Source organism: Rhinopithecus bieti, unplaced genomic scaffold (assembly GCF_001698545.2).
Source record: "Rhinopithecus bieti isolate Rb0 unplaced genomic scaffold, ASM169854v2 scaffold_1070, whole genome shotgun sequence".
NCBI lineage: Eukaryota > Metazoa > Chordata > Mammalia > Primates > Cercopithecidae > Rhinopithecus > Rhinopithecus bieti.
The window spans coordinates 3,545,285-3,552,029 of record NW_016803844.1 but is presented as its reverse complement, the minus strand read 5'-3'; the positions used below and the strand labels follow the sequence as shown (position 1 = coordinate 3,552,029).

General features: G+C 40.2%; 1 protein-coding gene across 2 annotated transcripts in view; it reads left to right on the top strand.

The window, feature by feature from the left end:
* Positions 1–6,745, top strand: part of ERBB4 (erb-b2 receptor tyrosine kinase 4) — a 1,212,321-nt gene that overhangs the window by 862,429 nt on the left and 343,147 nt on the right. The window lies entirely within an intron of this gene.

The window sequence follows — 6,745 nt, the reverse complement described above, 5'->3', positions numbered from 1 at the left end:
GTTCTCACTCCACACACACACACATATATAAAGGGTATGTTAAAAGATCTTAAACAAATTGATAACATCCTGAGGATTCGAAATGACAGACTTAACTTTCATCAGGTGTTAAGGATAATATATTGACATTTACTTGAGTCTTTTTTTTTTTTTTTGCTTTGAGTAACCAATGGGACATTTCCTATTGGAAAGGCTGAAAAAAAATCACTATGTATGTCCATATACTCATTTAAAATAATTCTTTATAGTCTATTCTATACATACAATGTGACTTACTTCACTTTGTGTATGTGATACAGTAGGAAGTACCAGCTGAGCATCCATAATACAAAAATTCAAAATCTGAAATGCTCCAAACTTTGAAACTTTTAGAGTGCTGCCATGATGTCACAAATGGAAAATTTCACACCTGACCTCATGCAATGGGTCACAGTCAAAATGCACACAACGCAGTTTATTTAGTGTTCCCAAGGGGAAACACACACACACACACAGAGCCCCTTTTAACTGTGGTACATCTTTTCCATGCATACCCAGATTTCCCCAGGGATGCACACTCACAAAGGGTAATAAAATGGCACGTGTGCAGGCCAGACATACCAATGGCAGATTTTCCAAAATGCCATTTTGTGGTGTTGAAATATTGTTGGAAATGTCAAAAAGGCCTGCAGCTATCCCTCTGGGTAATAAGAGTGGTAAGAATAAGAGGAAACATTTATGCTTATCTATAGCACAGAAAGTCAAGCTTTTGGAGAAAAGGAAGAATAGTGTACATATGCAACATAGAAGAGAAGAGTACAGTGTTGGTATGAACACCTTATGTGATCTGAAGAAAAATAAGGATAAACTGTTCTATCCTGAAAATGACTAATGGAAGTTAATGAAAAATAGAATAGCACTGAATAAAGCTAATGATGAAGATCTTGCTTAGGTACGGAAAGAGTGGATTTGTCAACATGTAGATGAACATATGCCACATAATGGTATACTGATCATGAAACAAGCAAAGATCTAGCACAGTGAACTGAAAGTTGAAGAGAACTGTAAATATTCAACAGGCTGGACACAGAAATTTAAGAAAAGACATGGCATTAAATCTTTAGAGATTTGTGGTGACAAAACATCTGCTGGTCACAAAGCAGTGGAGAAATTCATCATTGAGTCTGTCAAGGTCATCACTGATAAAAATCTGACACCAGGACAATTCTGTGATGCTGATGAAACATCACTGTTTTGGCATTGTTCCTCCAGAAAGATATTGACCACAGTTCACTAGACAGTCTCTGCAGGAATGAAGGATGCCAAAGACAGAATAACTGTGCTGGAATGTGCTAATGCAGCAGGCACGCATAAATGCAAACCTGCTGTGATAGGCAAAAAGCTTGCGTCCTCACTGTTTCCAAGGAGTGAATTTCTTACCAATTATTATGCTACTAAAAAATGCATGGGTTACCAGGAACAGCTTTTCTTATTGGCTTCACCCAAACATTCTATGCTAGTACCTCCTGCTCACTGCTGGGAAGCTGAACTGGATATTGACTGCAAGATTTTGTTTTTCCTTGACAACTGTTCTACTCATCCTGCAGCTGAAATTCTCATCAAAAATAATGTTTATGCCATGTACTTTCCCCTAAATGTGAGTTCATTAATTCAGCCATGTAAACAGACTATCCTTAGAGCAATGAAAAGTAAATACAAAAACCCTTTTTTAATTTTTAATTAATTTATTTTTTTGAGATGGAATCTCACTCTGTCACCCAGGCTAGAATGCAGTAGCATGATCTCAGCTCACTGCAAGTTCCGCCTCCCAGGTTCAAGCGATTCTCCTGCCTCAGCCTCCTGAGTAGCTGGGACTACAGGCATGTGCCACCATGCCTGGCTAATTTTTTGTAGTTTTAGTAGAGACCGGATTTCACTGTGGTAGCCAGGATGGTCTCGATCTCCTGATCTTGTGATTCACCCACCTTGGCCTCCCAAAGTGCTGGCATTACAGACGTGACCCACCCCATCTGGCCAAAAACACTTTCTTGAACAGCATGCTAGCAGCAGTGAACAGAGGCCTGGGTGTGGGAAGGTTTTCAAAGGGAGCTTAGCATGAAGGATCCTCTATATGCTGTTGTCAATACTTGGAACACAGTAACTAAAGACACAGTTTTGCATGCCTGGTACAACCTCTGACTTATTACTATATTCAGTAAAAAGGAGGTTACTTGGAAAGATTCCCTATGTCAAGTGAGAAAAAAATATGCCCTCAGAGTTTGTCAGTAAACTGGAAGAAGTGGTTATCACAGAAGTTTTTAACATTGATAACAAGTTGTTCCTTCATTGACTGATGGTGAAATTGCAGAAGTCACTCTGAATCAAAGCGATTGTGGTAATAGTGACAATGAAAATGTTTTCAACATTGCACAAAAAGTACCTACAGATGACATGATGAAAATATGTTATGGGCTTGTTGAAGGACTAGAGCATGGTGCATTCATAACAGAACAAGAAATCATGGGAGTTTATAAAATCAAAAAGAGACTTCTAGACAAAATTCACTGTTAATGGGCAGATGACCCTGGAGGAAGCATTTTAAAAAGCCATCCAGCAGAAAGCCCCTTATCCCTGTAGGACCCATTCCCTGATTTCTCAGCTGTTTCCGCTGTTTCTTTTTACCTAAGAAAAAATAGTGTATCGTAACTTTTTAATCAAAACACAGCATCATAGGTGGACACTAAAAGCCTGCATTACTTGTTGTTGCTGTTGGTTCACAGCTGATACAGGTATTCTAGTGATTCTACTGTGATACCTAGTTATTCCGAACACATTATCTTTTCACTGTGTTAGTGATACATCATTTTTTTCACTTTTGTGTATTTATATGTGAATAAGTGTAAGAATATGATTGCTTGTCAGTAGTATATAAATTTGGTGTTATGAATGACAAACAACCACAGATTGTCTATGTGGGTGACTGAGATAGTGACGCCTTTGTTTCTGATGGTTTAATGTACACAAACTGTGTTTCACACCAAAAATTACTTAAAATATTGTATAAAATTACTTCAGGTCATGTGTATAAGATATATGGAATCATAAAACTGAATATTGTTTTAGACTTGGGGTTTATCTGCAAGGTATTTCATTATGTTTGTGCAAATATTACAAAATCCAAAACATTCTGAAATCTGAAACACATCTGGTCCCAAGCATTTTGAATAAAGTATACTCAATCTGTATAAGGAACATGGGATTAGAGTGGCTATGGATTGTGGCTTTGTTCCCTTATTAGTCATGTGATTTTTAAATAAAACCTTTAGTTCTCTATTTCCTCTTCTTTAAGATGTTGGTTATAAAAATTACATCTTCTGGCCAGGAGAGGTGGCTTATGCCTGTAATCCCAGCACTTTGGAAGGCCGAGGCAGACAGATCATGTGAGGTCAGGAGTTTGAGACCAGCCTGGCCAACATAGTGAAATCCCATCTCCACTAAAAATACAAAAATTAGCTGGTCGTGGTGGCACACACTTGTAATCCCAGCTATTTGGGAGGCTGAGGTAGGAGAATGCTTGTACCCGGGAGGCAGAGGTTGCAGTGAGCCGAGATCATGCAATTGCACTCCAGCCTGGGCAAAAAGAGTGAAACTCTGTTTCTCTCTATATATATGTAAATATATATTTATATATATATAAATATATATATCTTCCCTCCTTTCTTTCCAGAGCCATTATAACAATTAAAGAGATAGGATATAAGGATGAGAAGAGTAGATTTTTTATTTTTTTGGAGACAGAGTCTCGTTCTGTCACCCAGGCTGGAGTGGAATGGCACAATCTCCACTCACTGCAACCTCTGTCTCCCAGGTTCAAAAGATTCCCCTGCCTCAGCCTCCTGAGTTGCTGGAATTACAGGCACTGCCACCATGCCCAGCTAATTTTTGTATTTTTAGTAGAGTCTGGGTTTCACCATGTTGACCAGGCTGTCTTGAACTCCCGATCTCAGGTAATCCACCTGCCTCGGTCTCACAAAGTTCTGGGATTGCAGGCATGAGCCACCGTGCCAGGCCGAAAGGGGTATATTATTTAAAAAGGCTTTGAAAACACAAGTCTAGTCATTGTTATGTAACATATTCATATCCATTAAAATAAAAATTGTACTTTGACTTCTTTATGTATGTACATAAATATATATGTGTTTAATATGTCTCTTAATTAGCATTTTAAAGTTACAGACACACTAATGCCAAGACAGCAAAGATTTTGCATTTTAAATATTTTAATATTCACACCAGTCCTTTTCATCTAATAACCTCTTATCTAAAGTCACCCTATATGTCACCATTTACCATCCTTAGAAAACTGAGGGCTTGGCAGTATTGTAGGATGGGGCTAAATGATATTTTCCCTTTTCTTAGACATGTATTATATTACTATCTAATCTACTACCTTCAAATTAGGATGCCTTTCCCAAAGACAGTCAAAACTATGCTTTCTTGGAGTTTTTTTTGGTGCTTTCCCTTTTATTCAAGTCCTTAGGTTGAAGCCCAAGGGTTGGGCGAGAGCAGAAGTACCAGGTAAATTTGAACTCGAGAATTCCCCTTTTCTTTACTACAGCCTTTATAGTGGCTCACCTGAAAGCTGTCAACTCCAAACTGTAGCAAGTGGCTAAACATGAAGACCTATTGTGTGAAATTATATGACTTGTTTACTTTAAATGTGGTAACTTGCAGTTTTCCTTTCTTAAATTAGTTTATGTATTTCAAACTACAGGCTAATTTAAAGCACTTCAGTATTTGTCAATGAAAAAATTTGTATCTGTGATGGGCCTGGCTTACATGGCTTGGTTTGCCAAATCGAAGCTTTCTCGGGAAAACAAGGACGTTAAGCTTCTAAATGCAGGCCTACATTTCCTAATCCAGATTTCTGAAATTTAAAAACTCCAAACATACATTTTCTGAAACTCATTTGGCTGCAAAACTTGAATCTAACTGATATAAGGCTAATTATACTACTTGCTCATTCCATTCGGCAGAAATGTGAAAGTGTTTCATTATAGTGTATTTCCCAAGATGTATTAGTTGGTTCTTACGCTGCTATAAAGAAATACCTGGGGGGTGCCCAAGATGGCCAAATAGGAACAGCTCCAGCCTCCAGTTCCCAGCCTGAGTGACACAGAAGATGGGTGATTTCTGCATTTTCAACTGAGGTACCGGGTTCGTCTCACTGGGGCATATCAGACAGTCGGTGCTGGTCAGCGGGTGCAGCCCAACCAGCGAGAGCTGAAGCAGGGCGAGGCATCGCCTCACCTGGGAGGCACAAGGGGGAAGGGAATTCCTTTTCCTAGTCAAGGGAAACTGAGACACACAACTCCTGGAAAATCGGGTAACTCCCACCCTAATACTGTGCTTTACCAAGGGTCTTAGCAAAGAGCACACCAGGAGATTGTATCCCACACCTGGCCCAGAGGGTACCATAGCCTCCCTCATTGCTAGCACAGCAGTCTGAGATCTAACTGCAAGGCGGCAGCAAGGCTAGGGGAGGGGCGCCCACCATTGCTGAGGCTTAAGTAGGTAAACAAAGCCACCCGGAAGCTCGAATTGGTTGGAGCCCACCACAGCTCAAGGAGGCCTGCCTGCCTCTGTAGACTCCACCTCTGGGAACATAGCATAGCTAAACAAAAAGCAGCAGAAACCTCTGCAGATGTAAATGTCCCTGTCTGACAGCTTTGAAGAGAGCAGTGGTTCTCCCAGCATGGTGGTTGAGATCTGAGAACGGACCGACTGCCTGCTTAAGTGGGTCCCTGACCCCTGAGTAGCCTAATACTGGGAGACATCCCCCACTAGGTGCAGACTAACACCTCACACCTCACATGGCTGGGTACACCTCTGAGATGAAGCTTCCAGAGCAAGAATCAGACAGCAACACTCACTGTTCAGCAATGTTATATCTTCTGCAACCTCCGCTGCTGATACCCAGGCAAACAGGGTCCGGAGTGGACCTCAAGCAAACTCCAACAGACCTGCAGCTGAGGGTCCTGACTGTTAGAAGGAAAACTAACAAACAGAAAGGACACCCACACCAAAACCACATCAGTACATCACCAGCATCAAAGACCAAAGGCAGATAAAACCACAAAGATGGAGAAAAAGCAGTGCAGAAAAACTGGAAATTCAAAAAATCAGAGCACATCTCCTCCTCCAAAGGAATGCAGCTCATCGCCAGCAATGGAACAAAGCTGGACGGAGAATGACTTTGACAAGTTGAGAGAAGAAGGCTTCAGTCGATCAAACTTCTCAGAGCTAAAGGAGGAACTACATACCCAGTGCAAAGAAACTAAAAACCTTGAAAAAAGAATGGAAGAATGGATAACTAGAATAATCAATGCAGAGAATATCGTAAACAAACTGATAGAGATGAAAACCATGACACAAGAACTACTGACAAATGCACAAGCTTCAGTAACTGACTTGATCAACTGGAAGAAAGAGTATCAGTGATTGAAGATAAAATGAATGAAATGAAGCAAGAAGAGAAGTGTAGAGAAAAAAAGAGTAAAAAGAAATGAACAAAGCCTCCAAGAAATATGGGATTATGTGAAAAGACCATATCTACATCTGATTGATGTGCCTGAAAGTGATGGGGAAAATGGAACCAAATTGGAAAACACTCCGCAGGATATCATCCAGGAGAACTTCCCCAACCTAGTAAGGCAGGCCAACATTCAAATTCAGGAAATACAGAGAATGCCACAAAGATACTCCT